The 23412-nt window shown below is 52.2% G+C and overlaps 1 long non-coding RNA gene across 2 annotated transcripts in view; it reads left to right on the forward strand.

Annotated features, from left to right (window-relative positions):
- Positions 1-23412, forward strand: part of LOC140902737 (uncharacterized) — a 45135-nt gene extending 21723 nt beyond the window's left edge. For both annotated transcript variants that reach the window (XR_012156108.1, XR_012156109.1), the window contains one exon: positions 23167-23412. This is a non-coding gene — a long non-coding RNA (uncharacterized LOC140902737). The remainder of the gene's footprint in view (positions 1-23166) is intronic.

The following is a 23412-nucleotide window of genomic DNA, read 5'->3' on the forward strand; positions in this document are numbered from 1 at the left end:
CATTATAGAGTGCATGGGTTCTGCAGACTATACAGACCATGCTTTATAGAGTATGCGGGACTGTATAGACTGTATAACATAGAGCATATGGACTGTGTATTATTATTTATAATTCTTAATAGTAAATCGTTATTATTTGTATTACTGTAGCAACTAGAGTCCTCAGCTGAGATCAGGGCACTTCTGAGCTAGGCATTGTACATACACACAGTGAGAGAAAGTCTCTGTCCTGAAGAGTTTACAATCTAAATAGAAAAGGCAATCAAAGGCTTGGGGAAAGGAAGGACTGTTATCCTGGGTTTACAGATGTGGGATGCTGAGGGATCAAGGAACTGTGCATTATAGAGAACATGGGTGTATGTGCTGTACAGATTGCCCGTCCCCCAAATCCCCTTTGCATTGCCAGAGCGGCAAAGCATCACCTGCACGAGAATGAGACCCCGCAAGCAGAAGGACAAAGTGGTTAGTAGCTGTACCTGAAAGCTGCAGGGAGGAGAACCCCGACTCCGCACTCAGCACGGGATGCTGAAGCAGTGTCCTGTAAGGATGAGTGTTCCTTGGTCCAAGAGACAGTCCCGTGAGGCAAAAGGGCTGCGGGCAGTCCCACCATGATTCCTGGTGGTGTTGCAATGATCCAGATCACGGCTTCCCTCCCAACGGCAACTGACTCCCAGGACGATCTGCTCATTGCTCTATACTCCACGCCCCAGGGTTGGTAGCGGCTCTTCCTCAGTTATTAAAGCGCATGTGGGTTGGTGGGGAGGAGGAACTGGGAGCAAACTCAGGGTGTGACTCCGTTTGCTTCGGTGCCCTTGTTTACCTCAGCTCAGAGCTTGGCCTGTACACGGCATGTTGTCTGCTTTGGCTGTGTTAGCAGGCGTCTAACTAGACAGCGGGGACCAGGTTTGGAAAGGTCGCTTGGCTGAGGCATCTGGAATTCTCTCTTCCTGCTCCTTGCCAGGGCTCTAATATAATGATTTAATTAGGGTACGCTCCTGCCTTCTTCTCGCTGTATATGTTGCTCTCATTATTTTAACGAGGGGGTCTGTTCCTCAGAGTCTTTCCCCCACTCTTCAGTTTGGCCTCAGTTAATCTCTGCAGCTCCTCGCAATAAAACTGAGATGCTGGAGAGGCTGTTGGAGATTGAAGGTCTCCCCAGGAGGTAACGGGAATGTAGGTGCTAGGCAGCGTAGCCACTCCAGTCCATTGGCCCCTTCTCAGTGTCCTGCCTCCAGCCTGGCTGGAAGAGACCTTCTGCTCTGTCTAGTCTGGTTGCCCTGATGATTCTATCTGGATTATTTCAGCCACCTCTCAAATGCAGCCACCTCTGGGGCAGAACACAACAGCTGTCGTAACAGCAGACAGCAGTGCTGCACAGGGATTGCTCTCCCAACCCAACACGAACAGGGGCGTTAGACTCAAAGAACAGCCATAGCAAAGTGCACTGTGACCACCGTGCCCCAGATCTGCCCCCTACGCCGAGGGGCTTGTGCACACCCCATACAGCAGTGCTACCTGGGCAGGGGGAGTCGTCGTCAGGGGGTCATTTCCACCCAGTCCAATGACATCTTTGCTGTCAGGGTGGCTTAAAGGGGCCTCAGCATCACTCAGAACCAGGTTGAGAAAGAGCAAACAACACATGAGAACAATCCTGAAAACAGCAGGCTTTAAAATCTGCACCCAGGGCCCCCTGGCTCTCACTCAGAGGGCCCTGTTCTGACTCCTAGAGTCCACTGCTTTCTCCTTGTAATGTCCTGGCCCCACTCCTGTAGTTGAGCCATCCCAGCATGTGCCCTTTGGTTTGGGGCTATTTTTATCCCGTTTTGTGTTGCTAAGAAGCTATGTGAAAGTCAGTCAAACCCACTGCTGAAAATCACAGCCTTTCCATGAAAGATGAGCTAATAATGGATACTGAGAAAACACCAGTTGTAGAAACCGCTTTAAAGGAAAATGAATGAAGTACGACTGCTTACGGGGTACAATTCTGGGACTGGCTGGAGTGTTTTGGCAACAGGGCTTTGGCGTTGTTAGGTTACAGGGAGCTATGATTCATCTCCAGGACATGCAGAAGAGGCACTGAGGGAGGGAGGGAGATGACTGCTAACCACTGTAGTGTGTCCCTGCAGTCCAGAACCTGGAAGAATCTGATGCATGAAGCAATTTGTGCCTGCCAGTGAACAAAAGAGGAGAGGGCCAGATTCTCCCTTGCCCTGCACCTTGTGTGCTCATATACGGCACTGCATAGTGGCTGTGAAATGCTCTCAGTCCTGTCTAGCATCCTGTTAGCACTCACCTCTAGGGTTTACCTCAACTTGCTAAGACATGGGAAAACTATAAGCTGCTTTGTCTTCACTAGGCTTTTACCATGTGGTAGCTAGCACATGGTAAGGATACCACCCTTTTTCTGGCAAGAACTCATCCAGGGTTAATCCAATGCAGTATTGACAAGGCCTATAAAGTAATAAGGCTGGCAGTCAGTGTCATTCTTTCCATTTTACAGATGGGGAAATTGAGGCACAGAAAGGTGAAGTGATTTCCCAAGGTCACCCAGGCAATGGCAAAGCTGGGAATTGAACCCAGGCCTCTTGAGTCCCAGACCAGGGCCAGGGAGTGTCCACAGAGGTGTTTAATGCAGCTAATTTGGATTAATTTTCCTGAGTGTTGCCACGTAGACAAGCCCTTAGTCCTGATCTACACATCAATGTAACTCTCTTTAGCTCAGTGGGAGATGACGTGTTCACACAAATCTGCAGAATTGCCAACCGCAAGAACTCAAAAATCACAAGTCAGGCCCCCCAAAATCATGAGATTATTTTAAGAATCATTATATTATATAGAGAGATGTTTTGGGTTCTTTAAAAAGTGAAGTTGACCCAGCTACAGTGCTCAGGGGGGTGAAAAATCCACACCCCTGAGTGGCCTATGTAAGCCAATCCACTAACCCCCTGAGTATACAGGTATATTAGGTAGATGTCAACCTAGCTCCCAACCTCTCGGGGAGGCGGATTACCTACGGTCATACGAGAACCCCTCCCATCGCCATAGCGAGTGGCTACAGCGTCAGAGCTGGACTGGTGCTCCACCATGCCCTTCCGCATGAGGAGACGGAACCAGGTGAAGAGCCGCCAGGACTGCCATTCGCCCTATACCCCAAAGAGGTGGGGGACGACCCCGAGCTGCAGGCACGTTACGTTGGGAGAGTAGGAAGTTGCCCAGGGACAGTCGACTATAGTCTGGTTCCGTCGCCGCCTGACCCAGTGTTGGAATGCTCTGTCACTGTTAGGGCCCTGGGCCGGGACCCGGTCGAGTAGGTGGAACTGGGTCCACCTACCCCCGGCTGCCAACCCTACCCCTGAGGTGGCCTCAACCTTAGGCCCAGAGGCCTGCATTTGGCTGCCAGAGCCAGGATGCCAGTCTGCCTTGTCGTTTGTTTGCTCTGCCCTGTCTGGGGCCAGAGATCATAGACTGTTTGGGGTTCCACCCTACCTAAGGGCCTGAGTCTGAAGCCAAGTTCCCTCTGAGCTGCACAGCCATGCAGCTGCCTATTAAGCCCCATGCAGGGGATCAGGAGGAGCCTCTCCCTGCCAGCCCCAGCATGGACCTGCCCTGGACTTGCCACGGCTGGGGGAGAGGAGCCCCTCCCTCGGCCCAGCCCCGCCCCGCGAGGGCTGCCACAGCAGGGGAGAGGCGCCTCTCCCCTGGCTCCGAGCTGCTGCAGCGAGAGAGGGCTGGGGGAGTCCTCTCTCTCCTCCGCAGCCCTTTGGCAGCCTGCACCCCAAACCTCTCATCCCTGGTTCCACCCCACAGCCCACACCCCTCCACTCTGCCCCAGCCCTGACTCCATTCCACACTCCAAACCCCTCATCTCTGGCCCCGCCCCAGAGCCTGCACCCCTAGCCAGAGCCCTCACTCCCTGCACTCCTTAAAACTGCTAGACTGAGCAGTCCTGCCTAAGGGCCGCGGCTTTAATTCCTGATAGGGAGCAGCGTCCCAGAGACACAGTGAGGTAGAGTGACCTCCCCCTGAGCCAGAGCGGGAGGATCACCACCAACCCGCTACAGAAGTCTAGCCCAGAGCTTAACTACCCTTAGAGTTAAAAAGCTTTTCCTAATATCTAACCTAAATCTCTGTGGAGTCTGAGTCTAAATCTCCCTTGTTGCATATTAAGCCCATTGCATCTTGTCCTACCTTCAGTGGACATGGAGAACAGTCGATCACCGTCCCCTGTGTAACAGTGCTTAACACATCTGAAGTCTGTTATCAGGTCCCCCCTTCAGTCTTCTTTTCTCAAGACTAAACATGCCCAGGGTTTTTAACCTCTCCTTATAGATCAGGTTTTCTAAACCTTTTAGAATTTTTGGTGCTCTCCTTTGGATTCTCCAAAGCTCTCTCCAGAGAGCTCTCTCCCGCCGACAAACAGCAGCTGCACCGTGCGCCTTTCAGTGGCACAGCTGTGTCGCTGCAAGGTGGGTAGTGTAGACGGAGTCTTACATACGACGCTCCTGTTAATGCAACCCAGAATGATACTAGCCTTTTTCACAACGGTGTTGCACTGTTGACTCATCTCCAATTTGTGATCCTCTAGAACCCCCAGATCATTTTCCGCAGTATTACTGCCTCGCCAGGTATGCCCCATTTTGTAGTTGTGTAGATTTTTCCTTCTTAAGAGAAGTACTTTGCACTTGTCTTTATTCAGTTTCATCTTGTTGATTTCAGACCAGGTCTTCAAAGCGGATGAAGCTTGGGGGTTCTCAGTGGTGGCAGATGACAGAACCAGGAGCCATGGTCTCAAGTTGCAGTGGGGGAGGTCTAGGTTGGATATTAGGAAACACTATTTCACAAGGAGGTGGTGAAGCACTGGAATGGGTTGCCTAGGGAGGTGGTGGAATCTCCATCCTTAGAGGTTTTTAAGGCCCAGCTTGACAAAGCCTTGTCTGGGATGATTTAGTTGGTGTTGGTCCTGCTTTGAGCAGGGGGTTGGACTAGATGACCTCCTGAGGTCTCTTCCAACCCTGATAGTCTATGATTCTCCGATTTCTCAAGGTTGTATGTGATTCTTTACACCTACCCTTGCCTGCTGTCTTCAGCTGGCATCATACGCTGTCCATTTGCAATACTATACTAGCATTAATCACAGCTAAGAGGCTTGAGGCTAGCTATGGAGGGTGACTGTCTGCCTGGGTGAGTAATTTTAATGGACGCCCTTTGTCAGCAGTGGCTAGCAGAGCTCTGAGTGTGGGAAGAGTTGATTTGACTCTTGTCTGGTGTCATCTCGAGAGGGGTTTCGTCTGCAGAGTGACGTACGGTCCCCCTGCCACCCACACACATGGGGAGACACACAGAGGGATGCACCGGAAACCATATGTTTCGGGTTTTCCCTCTTGTCACTAGGGAAACCAGCAAAAGGAACAACACAGCCTTCAAGCAGTGGCCCCTGAGTCACTGCTGCCCGCACTGAGTTTGGATACAGTCTGCCCTGCCAGGCAGCAAAAGCAGCAGGTGCGTGGGCCAGCTGCTGTCTGTGAGCCCTGCCGGGCACCTGCTCATGGGGAACCTGCACAGACGCCTCCCCCAGAACCATTTCTAAGGTGGCTTTTGCTCCAGAAACACTGGAGCCCTTTGACACCCACCTGGAAGCCTAAATGGGCTTCTCACTTCCTGGGTACATCTACTCTGCAGTCCCAGGGTGTGACTGCGGCTTGTGTAGACCTACCCGAGCTGGGTTTAATGTAGGCAGCTTGGGCACCCATGGCAGGGAAGCTGCAGCCGCAGGGCCTTCAGCATGGCTGTACAAGACCGCCTGAGACACGGGGGGTAGAGCGGCTGGTACAGCTAGACAAAAGATTACTTGGGTATGTTTACACTCGCTGCAATCACACCCTCAGACTGAAGTCCAGACATATCCTAAGGCACCAGGTCAGTGTCAAAGGGCTTTATTGTCTACGAGAAGGAGTGGGCCTGATCCTGCAGTCCCTGCTCATATGAGTCAAAGTCCCACTGTGGACATGTTTGCACATGACAATTCAGTGAGGGCTACATCCCCAGCTGGTGTAGATCAGCGTCGCTTCATTGGAATCAATGGGCCTGATAGGCAACTGGTGTAAATCGGCGTAGCTCCATTGAAGCCAATGGGCCAGATCCACAGCGGGTGTAAATCAGTGTTGCTCCATTGAAGCCAATGGGCCAGATCCACAGCGGGTGTAAATCAGTGTTGCTCCATTGAAGCCAGTGGGTCAGATCCACAGCGGGTGTAAATCAGTGTTGCTCCATTGAAGCCAATGGGCCAGATCCACAGCGGGTGTAAATCAGTGTTGCTCCATTGAAGCCAGTGGGTCAGATCCACAGCGGGTGTAAATCAGTGTTGCTCCATTGAAGCCAGTGGGTCAGATCCACAGCGGGTGTAAATCAGTGTTGCTCCATTGAAGCCAGTGGGCCACACTTCCCCAGCTGGCATAAATCGGTGTCGCTGCACTGGAGCCATTACCATTGACACCAGCTGAGACTCTGGCCCCATTCCTACAGTAAAATGATTTCAAGCAGGTAAAGGACTTTTCCCTGCTGATGCTCTTAAGAGCATAACAGACGAATGACCCTACTGGGTCAGACCAAGGGTCCGTCTAGCCCAATATCCTGTCTTCTGACAGTGGCCAATGCCAGGTGCCCCAGAGTGAATGAACAGAACAGGTAATTATCAAGTGATCCATCCCCTGTCACCCATTCCCAGCTTCTGGCAAACAGAGGCTAGGGACACCATTCCTGCCCATCCTGGCTAATAGCTAGCCATTGATGGACCTGTCCTCCATGAATTTATCTAGTTCTTTTTTGAACGCTGTTATGGTTTGGCCTTCACAACATCCTCTGGCAAGGAGTTCCACAGGTTGACTCTTTGGCCCCTCACTTGTACCCATCTGGGCTAGAGGCCCCCCTCCCGTATCATTCCATTGGAAGGGGATGGGGCTTACTTCCTTCCCATGGAGAAGCCTCCCACACATCTGCTGGATTGGCCTGTGGTGCCCCCCACCCTCGACTCCCCTTCCCTGTAAGGATCCTGGACTCCCTCAGAAAGCCCTCTGAAGGCTCCGGAGGTGAAACAGAGCCCCAGGGGCAGTCGAGCACCTTGTTTGCATTCAAGGGGTGAGGTCTATTCTATGCCCGGATGTGAGGTTGGGGATCTGCCTTTCGGTTTGGGCCTGGTTTCAGCTCCCCAGTGAATCCAGACTCACTCCGCTGGTCTAAATGGAGTCGCTCTGGATTGCTGTTGGTAGAAGTGAGATCAGAACTGAGGTGCCTCCCTGCCTGTACCAGTCCTTGGGCTAACCCTGTCTCCCGTTGACACCAATGGGGAGTTCTCCCATTCAACAGGGCCAGGATTTGGCCTGTAAAGCAGGACAGGGATTACCCATCTGCAGGTTAACGTTGTGTTTCCTGCAGGCACTTTCATCTCCACCCACAATTGCCAGGGGACGGCTGAGTACCATTAATGTCCTGGATGGGTTCCAGCTCCATCCTGCACAAACATTTCCCCCCAAACCTCTCCACTTGGGCTGGTAGGAAATTGATAAGCCGCTGCCTGGTGACTCAGCCTGGACTGTCTCTGGCCTGGGACAACAGGGCGGCAGCGCTGGATCCTGCCCACAATGTCTGGTGAAAGAGCCAGCTGATGTGTGAATTAAAATGGTTTTGAGCACCAGGGTAAAAGCTTGCACGTTTCACATTTGCTTGTAACACATGCATGCTCTGATCTGCATCTTTGGCTGCTGAAATATGGCTTGGTCCTGGGAGCTGCTGGTGATGCTGTCAACAAGGAGGCCAGCCAGTGCCAGTTGCCCCAGCAGGCTCTGCGATGCAGACACATAATTTCCTACATAAACTCCCTGGAGGCCACCAAACAGCCAGCATAGAAGGAGTGGGCTGACCCAGGCTGGATTCAGAATGGTGACCTGGAGGTGAAAGCATCCAAACCCCTTTACCTCTGCTGGGATGATGAGAAATATACAAGGAGCCAATACGTTAATATACACACCAAGCATCACCAGCCTGAGGCATCCACCGAGCCTGGTGCCTTTGATACTGGGCCAGATTCTCAGCTCCCCCATTCCTGCCTTGGGAGCAGGGATGGAGGGGGCAAAGGGAAGGCAGCCTTGAGCCACCTTAGCACTTCCAAGATTCTGTGGCCCTACAACCTGGCCCCCAGTGTAAATTAGAGCAGCCTCAGGGCTGCTCTAACTTACAATCTGAGTCCATTGGCTCCTGGGGAGCAGAGACTAGCGGGAGTGCAGTGTGCTCCAGCTGCACCCCTGATCCATGCTCTGCACCAGGTTCTAGGAGCAGGGCTGGGGTAAGGCCCTTATGCCAACTCCACCCTGTCTGGGGAGGCCCCCTGCTTGGTGGGGGTCTAGGAGGCTGTTTCCACCTACTTTAAGACCCCTTTGTGCTTCCAGAGCAGCACAAAGGGCCATGAGAGTGACTGAGTGTGGATGGGAAATCCTCTCCCTGGTCACATGACTTTGCCCCCTCCTGTCTCTTCTCCTTGATCTGTAATTTACGGGAAACCATGTGCCTCTCCCAGAACTGCCCAGAAACCACAGTGCTGCCACTCCGGCATGGAGATGAAAGGGTGGGGACCTCTGCTAGAAAGGAGCAGTGCCAAGTCTCCCCCTCCTCACCCCCTCCTCCCCAAGGCTCACAAGCTTTTCCAAGAATTGTCAGCTTGGGAGGAGGGGGGAAGCTCTCCACTCGCAACCATTGTGCAGAAAATGGTGCCAACAGAAGCTCCTCAGGGACTGCCAGACTGTATCAGAACATGTTGTCTTTCCCAGCAGTTAAAGGGGTGTGTGGGTGTGTTTGGGGGGATCTTTATTAAAGGGCTGGAATAAAACCTTGGATCTTGCACTCCCCCAAAGCTGGCCACTTCTGCACTGGGGAAAAAACATCATGTAAGAGAATGGGTCAACAAAGGAGGCATTCAACGTTGCTTAGCGTGGGACAAGCCGTGTTTAAAGCCCTGTAAGCTAGTAGCATAAAGGGCCCTGATAGTGGGTGGAAGCGACCCCCTGGGAATTTCCCTCCATGCAGGGTAGAACTGGCTGAAGGGCCCAGCCTCCAGTATAGGGGGCAGACTAGGGGTGTGGCCAGAACACACTGTACTGTGAGTATTTGCTGCTTTCCATTGTACAGGAAGCAGAGTGAAAGTTAGAGCAGCCCTGAGGCTGCTCACGACATATATACGTATAGACATGCACTCACTAGCTTGGGTCCTAGAGAGGTGAAGCTGCAGCTTCTCAAGCCTCTGCTGATATTTGTGCTGGCACGGCTATACTCCTCCAGGACCTGAGCTGCTAGCTAGATCAAAGCTAGCTCCTGTATTGTCTACACATGCTGCAATCACACCCTACAGCGTGCAGCATAGACATAGCCTGAGAATCAGCCCTTCAGGGGCTCAGTTTATCTACAGGAAACCAATGTTGTTCCCAGAAAAACCTCCGAGGTTGGCATTTCGTGTGGCACATCTGGGCTGGGGGGGCAGGGAGGTGCCTGCTTCCCTTTTCCCCCTCCCCCATGCACAGATCCAGAGCCAGCTCATTGTGTTTGAATTTCTCTGAGCTCTCTGAATTTGCTACCTTGGCAGCCACAGAGGAAAAAAATGTACACTGAAATTTGAGCTTAACCCCAACCCACCGGCATTCCTGGTGTCGGGAGGGAGGAGGGAATTTGGCTTGGTTAGGCTTCTTCACCAGGAAGCTGGCTTAAGTGGAACAAGGTGGTGTTGGGGAGGGAGGCGGGTGGTGCAGGGTGTGATTGGCTCCCTACGGGCACCCCCGGCACTGGCATCACTAGTACAAATTAGTCACGACCCCTTAGGGCTGTAGCCTGGGCTATTGGCTTTCTGAGCTGCGGCCTGATCCAACAGCTATTAAAGATAAAGGCGTCTCATGGACACCGGAGGGGAGAAGAGAAGAGAAGTCGTTGGCCCAGGATGGGAGCAGGGAAGATTCATGGACCCCACGTGGCTGGCTGCCTTGGGGCCTGGAGTTGGAGCTCCAAGGCAAGAGGTTCGGCAGATTTTCCTTTAAAAAGATCTCCCTGCTCCGATGGAAGAGGAGGCGAGGGTGATCCAAGGATGAGGTGTGTTTTCCGTGAGACGGCCCGGAACGGCCTGTGTCCCTAGGGCTTGGCCACGTTTCCCCAGCACCAGCACGCGTGTGTTTTACGAGAACGTAGTCTGGACAGCATGACCACTAGAGCAGAGGTCTCTGATCCCAGCCCCTTTCCCTGTGACTCTGCACTCCGATCCCTGCCCCTTAATCAATGGGATCCCTCCACTCTGATCCCTGCTCCTTTCTCTATAGTGTCCTTGCATTCCAATCCCTACTCCTTCATCTACAAGATGCATACACCATGATTCCTACCCCTGTACGCATAGGGTCCCTGCAAGCTGCTCCCTGCCCCATGATCTAGAAATGGAGATGAGAGAAGATCCTTTGGCTCCAGGTGCAGTTATGCAGACTCTGCATTCCCAAGCTCGGCTCCTGCTTGTTGCTCTAATTCCCTTTAATTGCACTCGACTGTTTCAACCTGTTTGCTTAGAAGGTTTCTCTCTTCTGCAGAGCTCTGATCTGTGACCCTCTTCCCCCCACACGAACAGAGCCGGACCTGCCTGTAACCTGGGCACTTATTCCGTGCCCAGCCTGTCGTATCCACGTGGAAAAAACTCCCACCTGTTCCTGTATCTGTGTGATCCCCCCATGGGCAGAGGCCCTCGCAGAATGGCGCCATTGCCGGCCCATGTGACTGCTCCTCCTGCTCAAGGGCTCCATAAGGGGGAGTCACAATCTGGAGAAGATGCTTAGGAGGGGCTGATTCATGTATGAACAATCTCTAGGGCCCCTGGGTCAAGTTGACTCCCGCTCCCCCCAAGTAATTCTATATGGAAACAGTCAGAGTTTGACTTCACAGGGTTGTTGGTTTGCGGAAGGGACAGGGCTTGTTTTTTTTGTTTGGTCTGATTTGTTTTGCCTCTGTAGCTGCAAGATCAGCAGTTATTTTTGGTAGGTGCTACCAAAACAGGTGTTTTATTTTGTGGTGGATATTTTTGGACAATGGACTGCATTGGTCGCCAGGAAATCATCTTTGCTAGCTCACTGCTGCTGTAGGGACAGCCGTTATTGTCACGAGGTTCTACCACAGTTGTTGTAGTGGGTTTTTCCTTTTCCTTGTTGAATATTTAGGCCGAGATTTTCAAGAATGCCGAAGGGATTTGGACACTCGGTTCCCTAAATTTCAGCCTTGGAATGGAGAGGCTGTTCTCATGATGTTATCCAGGCAAACCCAAATGTGGACGGTTTATAATGCCTGCCACTGCTTTGGGAGCAAGCTGAAGCCTAGCGAGAGCTCTCTTCTGCCAGTTGCTAGGAATGCAAAAGGCGCAGTGAAAAAGAGCAGCTGCTAGGACAGAAACCGCACAGCTGCGTCTGCCTTCCCTCCCCCGCCACTCACCCTTCCCTGGTAAGGCCTCAAGGAGGCGGAGCTTCCTGCCTCTGCCTCAAAGCCCCGCCTTCCACCCGCCTCTCCATCAAAGCCCTAGGTTACCTTGGCTGTACTGTAATAAATCCATGGCCACTCAGAACTTGGAGGAGCTAGAATTCAGCTCCTCTTGCTCCAAAAGCCCATTATGGCTAGAGGAGAATTCTCACTAGCTGTTAGCATATAGGGGTCTATGATATACAGCTGAGCCTGACTAATTCCATGCTGTAGAAGGCAGTGGTCTCTCTTTCTCTCGAACGTGTACCCTGTCCCCCCCTCCCCCAGTCAGTTCATTGCAATATTTTCCCTTCCACTGAAAGATCTCAAAGCACTTCACAAGAGTTGATAAATTCAGCTGGTGAAGTGGGTAGGGATTTATGGGGGGTGGGAAGAATTGGGGGAACCAGGTGACTGTGGATAAAAACACCTTCAAACTAGGGAGCAAACATGTCTGTTGTAGCCTGCACTGGTGATGAAGGATCCTGGCCTGTGACCCATCTACCCTTCCTGTCTCTGAGCTTCAGGGATTGTCTTCACTTGAGAGTTAATCCAGATTAAGAGAGGGTGTGAATTTAAAGCCTAATAGCTATTCCTGATTAACTCCATGTGTGGACAGTCTTATTCTGGAGTAAGAGTGCCTTGTTCTGGTTTACCTTAACCCACGAAGCTGAATCCACCTGACATAGCCACTCCTGAATAAACCCATGTGTAGACAAGCCCTGAGAGGCAAATGCTAAGGAAATGCAAAGTGTTACCAAATCAGTATCAACCATGTAATTGAAGAAGGATCCACAGTGCCCGGGGAGGTGAGACTGATAGAAGAATAGATGCCCCTCGTTCTGGGAGAGGAAGTTTCACCACAAGGTTATTTAATGAGCAGCATGGGCCGTACCCTGGTCAGCTGCATTACTCCATTCTCGAGGGTGGGGGGTGAATGCAGGGCAGGTTGGAGGGGGTGCTGGTGAACATGAAAGCCTGGGTTTACTATCTCTGCTCTCGGGGGGAAAGGAATGGGGCACGGGACCAAAATGGGGCACGGATCCAGCTGCTGCTGGCTAGACCCTCTGGATTAGCTGCTTCTCATAGACAGGAAAAAGGGGCGTGACACTTGGAATAGGGTTGTCCTGTCTCTGGAAAAAAGAAAGATTGTTCCCTGCTAAATGTTATGGGAAAGCATGTTGTGTGGGGCAAAGATCAGTGTGCAGAGACCTTATGGAAAAAGGGGTGGGAAACGGAGTACTGGGATCCTATGGATAAAGCAGCAGGGAACACTACACAGGGATCCTATAGCTAATGGGGCTGGGATCAGAGTGCAAGATTCCTAAAGCTAAAGGGGGCATAAAGATAGATAAAGAGATAAGGATCCTATAGATAAAGTGTCAGGGATATGATTGCAGAGACCCTATAGATAAAGAAGTGAGACTCTATAGGCAGAGATCAGAGGGCGGGGACGGTATTGATAAAGGGAATCTGGAAATCGGAGTATAGGGATCCTACTGATAAAGAGACAGGGATGCTGCTTGCTGGCTGGTAAGGACTAGGGACCCTTGTGCTCTTAGTGTATGTCTACACGCAGTTAGACACGCAGCTGGCCCATGCCAGCTGACTTGGCTCTCCAGCTTAGGGGCTTTGTAATTGCTGTGTAGAGGTTCCTGCTTGGGCTGCAGCCTGATCTCCGGGACTCTCCCATCTCACAGCCCAAGCCCAGATGTCCACACTGCCCTGAATGTCTAAGCGGCTTCTTAGCCCAAGCCCTGCGAGCCCAAGTCAACTGGCGCAGGCCAGCCGTAGATTTGTAATTGCAGTGTAGACAATTCCTGTTCTGATCCCTCCTGGGGCAGCAGGGCTCGTATGGGGTCACTTCTAAGCAAGGGGTGGGTGACCAGATTCCTTGTCGAATTAGCAAAGGTCTTGCTGTCAGGTTCTCACTTCCACTAGCACGAGCATCTCCAAGTGGGTGCCCGGGCTGCTGCTGGCTGGAAGAGTCCGCTCTCTCTCAATGAATACAACTGGTAAATCTATTAATTTCACAGTGCTAATTGATGTATTGCTGTAATTACCTTTTATAACAAGGCAATTAAGCCCTAGTAAAGATTATTAGCTAATTAAAACTCCTACACACACACACACAAACCCCTTATGTTCACAAGTTGTTAGCAGTTAGAATTAAAAGTCCACCAAAGCAAGGTGAAGAAGGCACTGGTCATCACAGCACCAATCATCAGCAGGGCCGTGGCATTGTGGGTAAGGCATTGGACAGGGACTCGGGAGGCCTAGGTTAAACTTCTGGCTCTGCCACATACTGTGTGATCTTTTTCAGTTCTCCATCTGTGTAAAGTGGTTAATAATATTCAGTTTGTCTGCCCTGCCTGGTTAGATGATAAGGGGCTTCAGGAGAAGGAGTGTCTCTTACCAGGGGTTTCTCTATACGAACACTTAGTTCACAGCAAGCCGGGCTGTAAATCTACCCTGCGCTAACCTCGCTGTCCGCATGGACCCCGCTGCTGCTCACTAAAAGCTCTGTGGTGCACTTTGATCTTCCCCATGGTGAAGCAGGAGCCGAGGGAGCTGTTAGTGCACGGCAGTAAGGTCTACACAGACACTTAGCGTGCAGCAGGCTAGCGCCATGTAGATTTACACCCTAGTGTGCCACAAACTAAGTGCTCTTATGGACAAGTCTTGTGCGTATGTACAGCTCCTAGCACAACAGGGCTCTGATGCATGTGGGGCCTTTAGGCACTACTGTTAGCCATGGGATGAGACTGGGGTGGGGGTGAAAGGTGTAACTGAGGGAGGGGGCAGCGATCGGAGTTTTGGAGCCTGGCTTTTACTGTGACCTTGTAGGGTGGCTTGTCGCACTCTTCAGTGAAAGGCAGTAAAGTGGGAATGGCCAACCTCGTTCTATCTTCACTGCCACCAGACTCCCGCTCTGGAACCAAACCGCTCTGTCAAATCTCCCACTGGCAGTGGTTACCTGAGGCCATTCGCTCATTGCTGGATTCACCCACCCACTGGAAAAGGTGCTGACTTTGGCTGATACTTCCCAGTGCTGGGTGTTGCTAGAATGACGCCCGCAGTGAGGATACAGCTGGATGGAAGCCAATGGAAAAGGTCAAGGCAACAAACACTCCCAGGGGGTCCCACGCTGGTTTGCACACTGGGCTAGCAGTGGGTTCGGCCAGGGATCATCTCCTAGGCCAGGATCTTCCTCCTCAGCTGCCCATCCCAGCTGGAAGAGGAAGCACCCTCAGTTAAATTGGTCCCTTCTGTCAGCCTCCCCCAGCCCTGGGACATTCAAGTCCTCCCCGTTACAGGAGCTTTGGTTTTGTGCCTGGATTAACTGCAAAGACCCCGGTGGGAGGGTTGACTCCAGTGCTTAATCTGGAATGAGAGGTATCGGGACTCAAGCAATTAGTTGCCAGGGCTCAAGCAATTTTTTTACATTCATAACTGATGCGGCAAGGCCAGTGGTGCCGGGGCTCTGAACTCCCCAGCCTAGAGGGGCCGGGGCTCAGCCCTGGCAAGCCCTGGCACAAATTAAGCCCTGGTTGGCTCCCCAGAAGAGCAAGGTTTAACGGAGCATTTTCCCGCCCTGTAGACTGTTCAGAACGCTGGAGCGCAATGGGGAAAAATCCTAGGGTCTTTCAGCAGAGAAGCCCTGGGGACTGGGTGTGTGGCTGCTTTTGAAATGGCAGCATGATCACTGGGGACAGGCGCGCAAGAGGCCTGCACATTAAAGGGAAAGAGCTGCCCAGCCTGGGATCCGGGTTCGTTCTTTCTCGTTTTGCTTTGAAGCTGGAGATGAGTCTGGTCTGCCCACGGGCTAGGGATTAAACAATGGGATTCTTGGACAGAATGACAAAAATTAGGCATTTCACCTGAAATGCAGGGTGGGTATTTCAGTAGGGGGCACTGCTCCCTCTGAGTCACTGCATTTCAGTGGTGGGTGAGTGAGGAGCGTGGGGCAATTTTTAGAAATGCTCAGCTCCGGGGCGCCCCTGCAGTCAGGATGATCATCCATCAAAAAGCACTTTGGGACAAAAAGCGACTTATATATGGCAAAAGGCTATTAATACCATGGAAATGACTTGTTTTCCTTCTGAGTCACTGGGGTTTGGCTGGGAACAGCTCTTTGACAGGCCTCTTTGGAAGAGGGGGAAAGAGTTTGAAAGCAATCTCACCCCTCGGACTATTTCACACACCCAATTCCCTGCTCTCCCTGCCCCATTTCGGCTTTAAGAGCTAGAAAGGCAGGAGGAAAACCCTCCTTCCCTAGCCCCGCAGGAATTTGGAAACGGTTGCATGCTCAGTGGAGTTATGTAGGGTTATGTAGGTCTCTCTGTGTTTAGGGTCGACTCACCCAGGCTGGTCTGAGGGGCTGGTTTGCCTGGTGATGGAGGAGCTGACTGGGCAGATGGGGGTGGAGAAAGGCGCTTGTCCTCGTGTCCCAGGGAACGTGATGCATGTGATCTACTCTGCCTCATCTGCTTCAAATTACCCACAGAGTACAACTCCTGCATTATATGAACGATAAAATCTTCGTTCCCCCACCTCCCCCCAGCTCTGGAGCACTCGGCCCAACGATCGTAAAGAGCCAGGGCCCTGGTCTGCTCTTGTTTTGCAATCGATGCTTTGCTGGTCCCAGATGTAACTTTCCCATGTAGACAAGTCCTAGAGGCTTATCCTTACCTGCTATGTGCCTCAGTTTCCCCACCTGTAATATGGGGGTGATAGCCCTGCCCCCCCCCGGAGTGTTGTGAGGATCAATACGTTCAAGACCGTGAGGGGTCCAGATACTACGGTGATGGGAACTTTATATGATCCTCAGCTAGAATCACCAGCGCTGTACTCTCCCATCGCCAGACCATCTCGGTTGCGAGGTCAGACAGTATCTCCCCCAAAGCAGCTGGGCTATCACTGGCCACTCTGACTCTGATAACCGTAGAGGATTCTCTTATATTTGCTAGACTCTCCCACAAGCAGCATTGTCTAGTGGATGCAGCACTGGATTGGAACTCAGGAGACCAGAATCCTGTTCCTGCCTGTGTCGCTGTGTCCTGTTGGATGACCTTGGATAAATTACTCCCCACTTCTGTGCCTCAGTTTCCCCATGTATACAGTGGGGTTAATGATACTGGCCTCCTTTGTAATGTGCTTTGAGGTCTACTGATGGAAAAAGCAAGAGTATTATTTGAATGAAAAGGCTGCTCCTGGTAGCTGAGCATAGCCTTTTCTTTTATAACATCAGCTGTAGTCGTTCCCTGTGCCTCAGTTTCCCCAGTCACAACATGGGGATAACAACACTGTCCTTACTCCATGGGATGTTTTGAACCTAAATGAATTTGTGTCTCCAGAGAGCTATGAAATCTTTGGCTGAACAGTGATATACAATGGCCAAGCAGAAGTAGAAATTTTCTCTCTCAATTCCCTCCCCATTTAGGAAACAACAAAATAACAGCTCTGGGATGAAAAGCAAACTTCTAACATCCGATAATACTTCATAGCCTTGGCAGGGTCTGAATTCTTGATAGGGCCTCCCAGAGCCCCGCCCTCACTAAGCAAGCAGGGGCCGCTTTCAGCTGGGGGAGCATTTCCTTGAGCCGCAGGGGAATCCAATCCAAAATAAACTAGCCCTGAGTTAGCAGAGCATCCGCAAGTTAAAGGTGCTGCCAGGTCATCAGTAACAATAGGGCCGGGGCTGTTGGGATCCCAGCCCAGGGAGCAGGGAAGCTGGCTCAGGGCAGGAAAGAAAGAGCTGTCCAGGAAGGCAAGATGATCCTACAGCTGATGTGGGGGAGCTGCGTGGCACTCTCCAGGAGGGGGACACTCAGTGACACCAAGGCCACCCTGGCAGCCCAAGCGGGTGGAAATGGCCCCCTGAGAATCCACCTAGCACAGGGGACTCCCCGGCCGCTGTGGAGCTGGTGTAAAGGCTCTGCACCTGCCAACCTGCTCCCAGCATCAGTGTAAGGGACAGACTGGGCGTGGCCGGAGGGCACTGTACTCTGGCTATTCTCTGCTTCCCATAGGGAGCAGAGTGTCAATTAGAGTACCCTCAGGGCTGCTCTAAATGACATGCGGCCAGGCCCAAGATGTGGGGCCATGATGCTGCATCTCAGGGGTGCAGCCCCTTCCGGCTGCTCCCACACATCCTGCCTCTAAGGGTGTGTGACATTATGGGCTGTGCAGACACAGGATGGGACACAAGGGGCGGATTCAATGGTGGCTCAGGGCCCCACACAGGATCAACCCCTCCCTCCCCCCATGGGGAGAAGGTCCCATTGCAGCTCACTCCACCCAGCCTACATCCTGCCTAGAGAGGCAAGTCGCACGCAGTGGTTCAAGGAAGCATGAGGTATGGAGCTCTGTCAGAGGCAGATGCCAGAGCAAGGGACGCGGCCCTGTGCTGGGAGTGAAGGGAGAGGTGTATGAGAAAAGAAAGAAAGACAGGATGACAAAAAGGCAGAAAATGGAAGGAAGGAAGGGGATAAGGGGAAAAGAAGTGAGAGAGACGGAAAGAAGGAGAAAGGAGGGAAGAAGGAGAAGAAAAAACACAAAGAGAAAAGCAAAGAATAGAAGGAAGAAAGAAAAAATGGAAGAAGGAAAGAATGATTGAAGGCAGGAAAAAAGAGTCACTGAAGAAGGGAAAAAAGAATACAAGAGAAAGACAGGAAGCAAAGAGAAGTGTGAGGGAGGAAGAAAGAACGTGGTAGCGTCCAGGAGAGAGGGAGCACTGGGCTCTGGGGAGGCTGTTTACGGTCCAGCTGGCCCACTAGCAGCCATGTTGGTGCATTTGCTCTTCCCTTCTGCTGCTGGAGCTGACAGAATGAAGTTGCCCTGAAGCCTCCGAGCTAGACACAGCGCCGCAGGCTTCTGTCCCAGCGTGTTGGGGGAGCTTTGGGCCCAGCTCCTCCTCCTCGGTGCCCAGCACCCCGAGGGGTCATTTACACTAGCACACAGGCGACAGGCCAGATTCCCATTACACTCAGGCCCGTTGACACTGAATTGGCAGTGTTTAGCTCCTGGAAAATGGGAGCTACGCTCATATCCACTCTAAGGATTGTTTACACTGCCAGGGTTGTGCAAAGGAGCCTTGGGGTAAATGAGAATCTGACTAAAAGGCTGTTAAACCAGGATGAGAGCCTTTTGCAGCCACTTTGCATGGCAGGGCAGCGGGGACTCAGGCCAGCTGTGAGCAGAAGGTGGGACAAATGGCTGTGTGTGAGGGTGTCCTTTGACAGGCAGTGTAGCCTATTGGATAGAGCACTCAGTAGACCTGGGTTCTGTTCCTGGCCCTGTCACTGGCCTGCTCGGTGACCTTGGGCAAATCACTTTGCACTCTCTTGTGCCTCAGTTTCCCCACCTGTAAAATGGGGGATAAAGATACTGACCTCCTTAGCAAAGTTCTGTGAGATCTTCTGAAGAAAAGCATGACTACAGAACTCAGTACTAATACTTTGAGTTAAAGGGTATTGCCTTATTAAGGGACCCTGACTCCCCGCTCTGTGGGGATCTGGGCTCCAGTCTAGTTTCCTTTTTTGAGGGAGGGAAATGTTATTAAATATCCATGCCCCCTCCTCCACCTGACTCATAGATTTCAAGGCTCGACAGGACCGTTCAGATTGTCCTGTCTGACCCACCTGGCTAGTCCAGGCCAGAGAGCCCCACCCAGCAATTCCTGCATCCAGCCCAGGGTCCAGTGAACCCCAGAAAGCTTCCACGTTGGGGTGCCAGCCCCCCTGCACCCCAGTTAATTACAGGCTCTGCGGCCATGTGCTGGAGCAGGTGGGTTTTTCCACATAAGAATTGGGCTGCAGGAGAAGGCTAAGTCAAAGGTGTGGGGGAAGAGAAGCCCCAGCTGATGGGAGTGTGGGTGAATTCCCTCCCACCTGCCCCTACCCCTGCCCTCCCAACAGCCTGGTCCCCTCTCCATCATGTCTGGGGCTGGGGAACTTTGATGGCTGGGGAACTCCCTCATGCAGGTCAGCAACGCCGGCAGGGATTGTCCCCGACGCAGGGAAGGGCTGCCATCGACTCCCATTCTGTAAATCCAGCGGCTTGGGTGGAGTCGCTCCAGATTTACACTGCGCTACTGGAGGTCATTTTCCATGCATTCCAGCCCAGCTGCCTGCAAGGCCCAGTTGGCAGCTGGAGCCAGCTACTCTAATGCTGGGAGGTGAGGAGTACCAGCCTGGCACACAGCAGCCTCAGGACCAGGGGATGGCATGCAAAGGGCAGCTTTGCAGCCCTGTGTCCTGGCCACAGGAGGGAAGTGGTGGAAACACCGTTAAAATTATGTTGGACATTAGTACTAGACAGCAATCCTGCATTGGCCAGGGTGACCTGTTGGGACTTGTCTGTCTCCTAGAAGCCAGGGTTTGCGAGCAGAAAGCTGTCTGGCTCACCATACCCCCTGAAATCACGCCAGCCGCATGACTGCAGTTACAAGACCATGTGGCTTCCCAGACTAGAACTGTTATCTTTTGAAAGTTGGACCTTTGATCTTTGCTGGGATTGGGACAGATTCTCCGCTCTGCCAGGAGCAGAACCTCCTTTCTCCCCTCCCCCGCCCCTCTTGTGTTTGTTGACAGTCAGTGACTCACTGTTGCCATGCTGGAGAGAAATCAGATTACTTATTCATAAAAGCTGGATTGTGTGTGTGTTGCCCTGGCTGCAGAGTGAGTCACCCGCCTGGCTGCCTTGCAAACCAGTGAGCGTTGCTTCTTTCTAATTAGCTTGGGAGGGAATTTTGTCTAATTTCAGACAGGATTTGATAGCACCAGATTAAATCAGGGCTCATGTGTATGGGTGCTGGGTGCTTGACCCACACGCAGCTCCGCCAGTGCCCCTCAATCCTGACGTGCAGGCCCCCCTGCTGTACCAGTCCTGGGCTCTCCACATGGCTGATGCTCCTCAGTCCCAGCCCACAGTCTCCCCACTATTCCAGCCTTGGGCTCCTCTCCCACACAGCTCTGCCAATGCCCCTCAATCCCGACTCGCAGCCCCCACCTGGCTATAGCCGCCCCGAGCCTCCTTTCAGTCATGTGAAGTTGTGCGGTGGTGAAACCGTCGAATCTGATTTGATCTCCAGATGCGGGATATGGGGTGTGCACCGCAGAGGTGAGAAAGGATATGCACTGCAGCCTGCCACCTGGGGCACGACCTGCCCTGACAGTGCAGCCTTCCTGGGACCACTGCTGCGCCTTATCACTCTGCAGGGCCGGATCCTCAGCTGCCATAAGTGGGCACAGCTGTAGTGAGCACCAGGGAACTGTGTCCTCATTTGACCAGCTGTGGATCTGCCCGTCCCCCTCCCCTCCTCTAGCACATCATGAACCTGCGTGCTGGAGAATTGCCAATGCCAAGCATTCCGAAACCAGGAGTCAAGCCCCCCAAATCATGAGATTTTAAAAACATAATAAATGTGGGGGTTCTTTTAATTGCCTTCTGGGGTCAGAGCCTTTAGGAGTCATAAGCTCCTAGGGGCAGGGACTGTCTTTTTGTTCTGTGATTGTGCAGTGCCTGGCACTATGGGGTCCTGGGCCATGACAGGCGCTACCACAGTGCAAATAATAAATAATACTAATGTTTTCCAGCTTTTCTCCACATCTACAAGGGCTAGCAAAAAAGTCCCTAAGATTCTCACCTAATTACAGGCCTCCAGGAGCTGGGGCTTTAAGAAAAATGCCAACTATCATGAGACTGGTGATAAAATCACCAGAATTGGCAATGGTTGTATTTTTTTTAAAATATAATAATCCCTAGCTCTTATCTAGCATGTTTGAGCCATAGCTCTCAAAGCGCTTTACAAAGAGAGTCAGTATCATTATCCTTGTTTTACAGATGGGAAACCGAGGCACAGAGCGGCGCTGTGATTTGTCGAAGGTCGTCCAGCAGGCTGGCGGCAGAGCTAGGGTAGAACCCGTCTCTCCTAGGGCCCAGCACTAGGCTGTACTGCCTCCTAGGGTGAAGGCCAATACAAGCTGGCATTTATGGGTCCATGGTTACTTGGCTTGCAGCCCCCCGCATGCTGCACACTCACAGACGTGCAGTTGCGAGCCAGCTGTAAATATCTGCCACGGGGAGTAGCACCCTGTAGCACACTCTTCTCGTGCTTCAGAGGAGCAGCCGGGTTAGTCTGTATCCGCGAAAAGAACAGGAGGACTCGTGGCACCTTAGAGACCAACCCATTTATTTGAGCATGAGCTTTCGTGAGCTACAGCTCGCTTCATCGGATGCATACCGTGGAAATCCACGCAGAAGACATTATATACACACAGAGACCATGAAACAATACCTCCTCGCATCCTACTGTCCTGCTGGTAATAGCTTATCTAAAGTGATCATCAAGTTGGGCCATTTCCAGCACAAATCCAGGTTTTCTCACCCTTCCCCCCCCCCCCCAATCACTCTCCTGCTGGTAATAGCCCATCCAAAGTGACCACTCTCTTCACAATGTGCATGATAATCAAGGTGGGCCATTTCCTGCACAAATCCAGGTTTTCTCACCCCCTCACCCCCATACACACACAAACTCACTCTCCTGCTGGTAATAGCTCATCCAAAGTGACCACTCTCCCTAGTGAGTTTGTGTGTGTGGTTTTTGGAGGGGGGTGAGGGAGTGAGAGAACCTGGATTTCTGCAGGAAATGGCCCACCTTGATTATCATACACATTGTGAAGAGAGTGGTCACTTTGGATGGGCTATTACCAGCAGGAGAGTGAGTTTGTGTGTGTATGGGGGTGGGGGGGTGAGAAAACCTGGATTTGTGCAGGAAATGGCCCACCTTGATTATCATGCACATTGTAGGGAGAGTGGTCACTTTGGATGAGCTATTACCAGCAGGATAGTGAGTTTGGGGGGGGGGGGCGGAGGGTGAGAAAACCTGGATTTGTGCTGGAAATGGCCCAACTTGATGATCACTTTAGATAAGCTATTACCAGCAGGACAGTGGGGTGGGAGGAGGTATTGTTTCATGATCTCTGTGTGTATATAATGTCTTCTGCAGTTTCCACGGTATGCATCCGATGAAGCGAGCTGTAGCTCACGAAAGCTCATGCTCAAATAAATTGGTTAGTCTCTAAGGTGCCACAAGTACTCCTCTTCTCGTGCTGGGAGGCTCACTCCGACGTACCCCTAGAGAGCACCCAGTCTCCTCCACTTAGCCCTGCTGCTACCCCCCTACCCTTAACCCACCACCCCTTAAATTACTGGGAGAGTCACAGAGGGCAGCTCTGGTCTCCTGTCATTTGTGCCCACACAGGGCCTCCGTCTTAGAGGGATTTTCTCTCCTGCCGGGGTCTTTAATCGGCAGCCTCCAGAATGCAAACCATCTCGGTGGAGCGAGGGCCAGAGGCGAGTCACAGGAAAGCCAACCCCAGGCCACCAGAAATCCGCAGGCAGAGCCCCACCCCATCATGAGACTGGCTTGACACCCAGGAGATTTCTCTGGCTTGCTTCTGTGTGTGAGTTGTGTTTTTATAGAGAGGGCAATTACTGATTGTTAAGCCAAGGTCATAATTATACACTTATCAGCTATCTTTGCACGTGGGGGTGTCTCTGTATTGGCCATCTGGTTTTTTGGGCCTGGAGGAGCTGCTGGCTTCATGCTTCCCGCTTTTTCTCTGCCCCCCACTGCCCCAGGGGAGCTGGGATTTGAAAGACAAGAAGCGGCCGGGCGCGAGAGGGAGGAACCCAGACTGCACGAGCAGCAAGCCGAGGGGAGGGAAGAGAACGGAGGCAGAGTGACCACCCCGTCAACCAATGAGACACGAGGAAGCCTCGTGGCGTCATGGGCTCACCCTCATTGAGGACAGAGCGGCGGCAGATTAACCCCTTCGAGGGCGCCGGGCGGGCTCCCGTCCTGCGCAGCTGCTGCAGATAAGGAAG

The sequence above is a fragment of the Lepidochelys kempii genome, chromosome 24 (assembly GCF_965140285.1).
Source record: "Lepidochelys kempii isolate rLepKem1 chromosome 24, rLepKem1.hap1, whole genome shotgun sequence".
Lineage (NCBI taxonomy): Eukaryota > Metazoa > Chordata > Testudines > Cheloniidae > Lepidochelys > Lepidochelys kempii.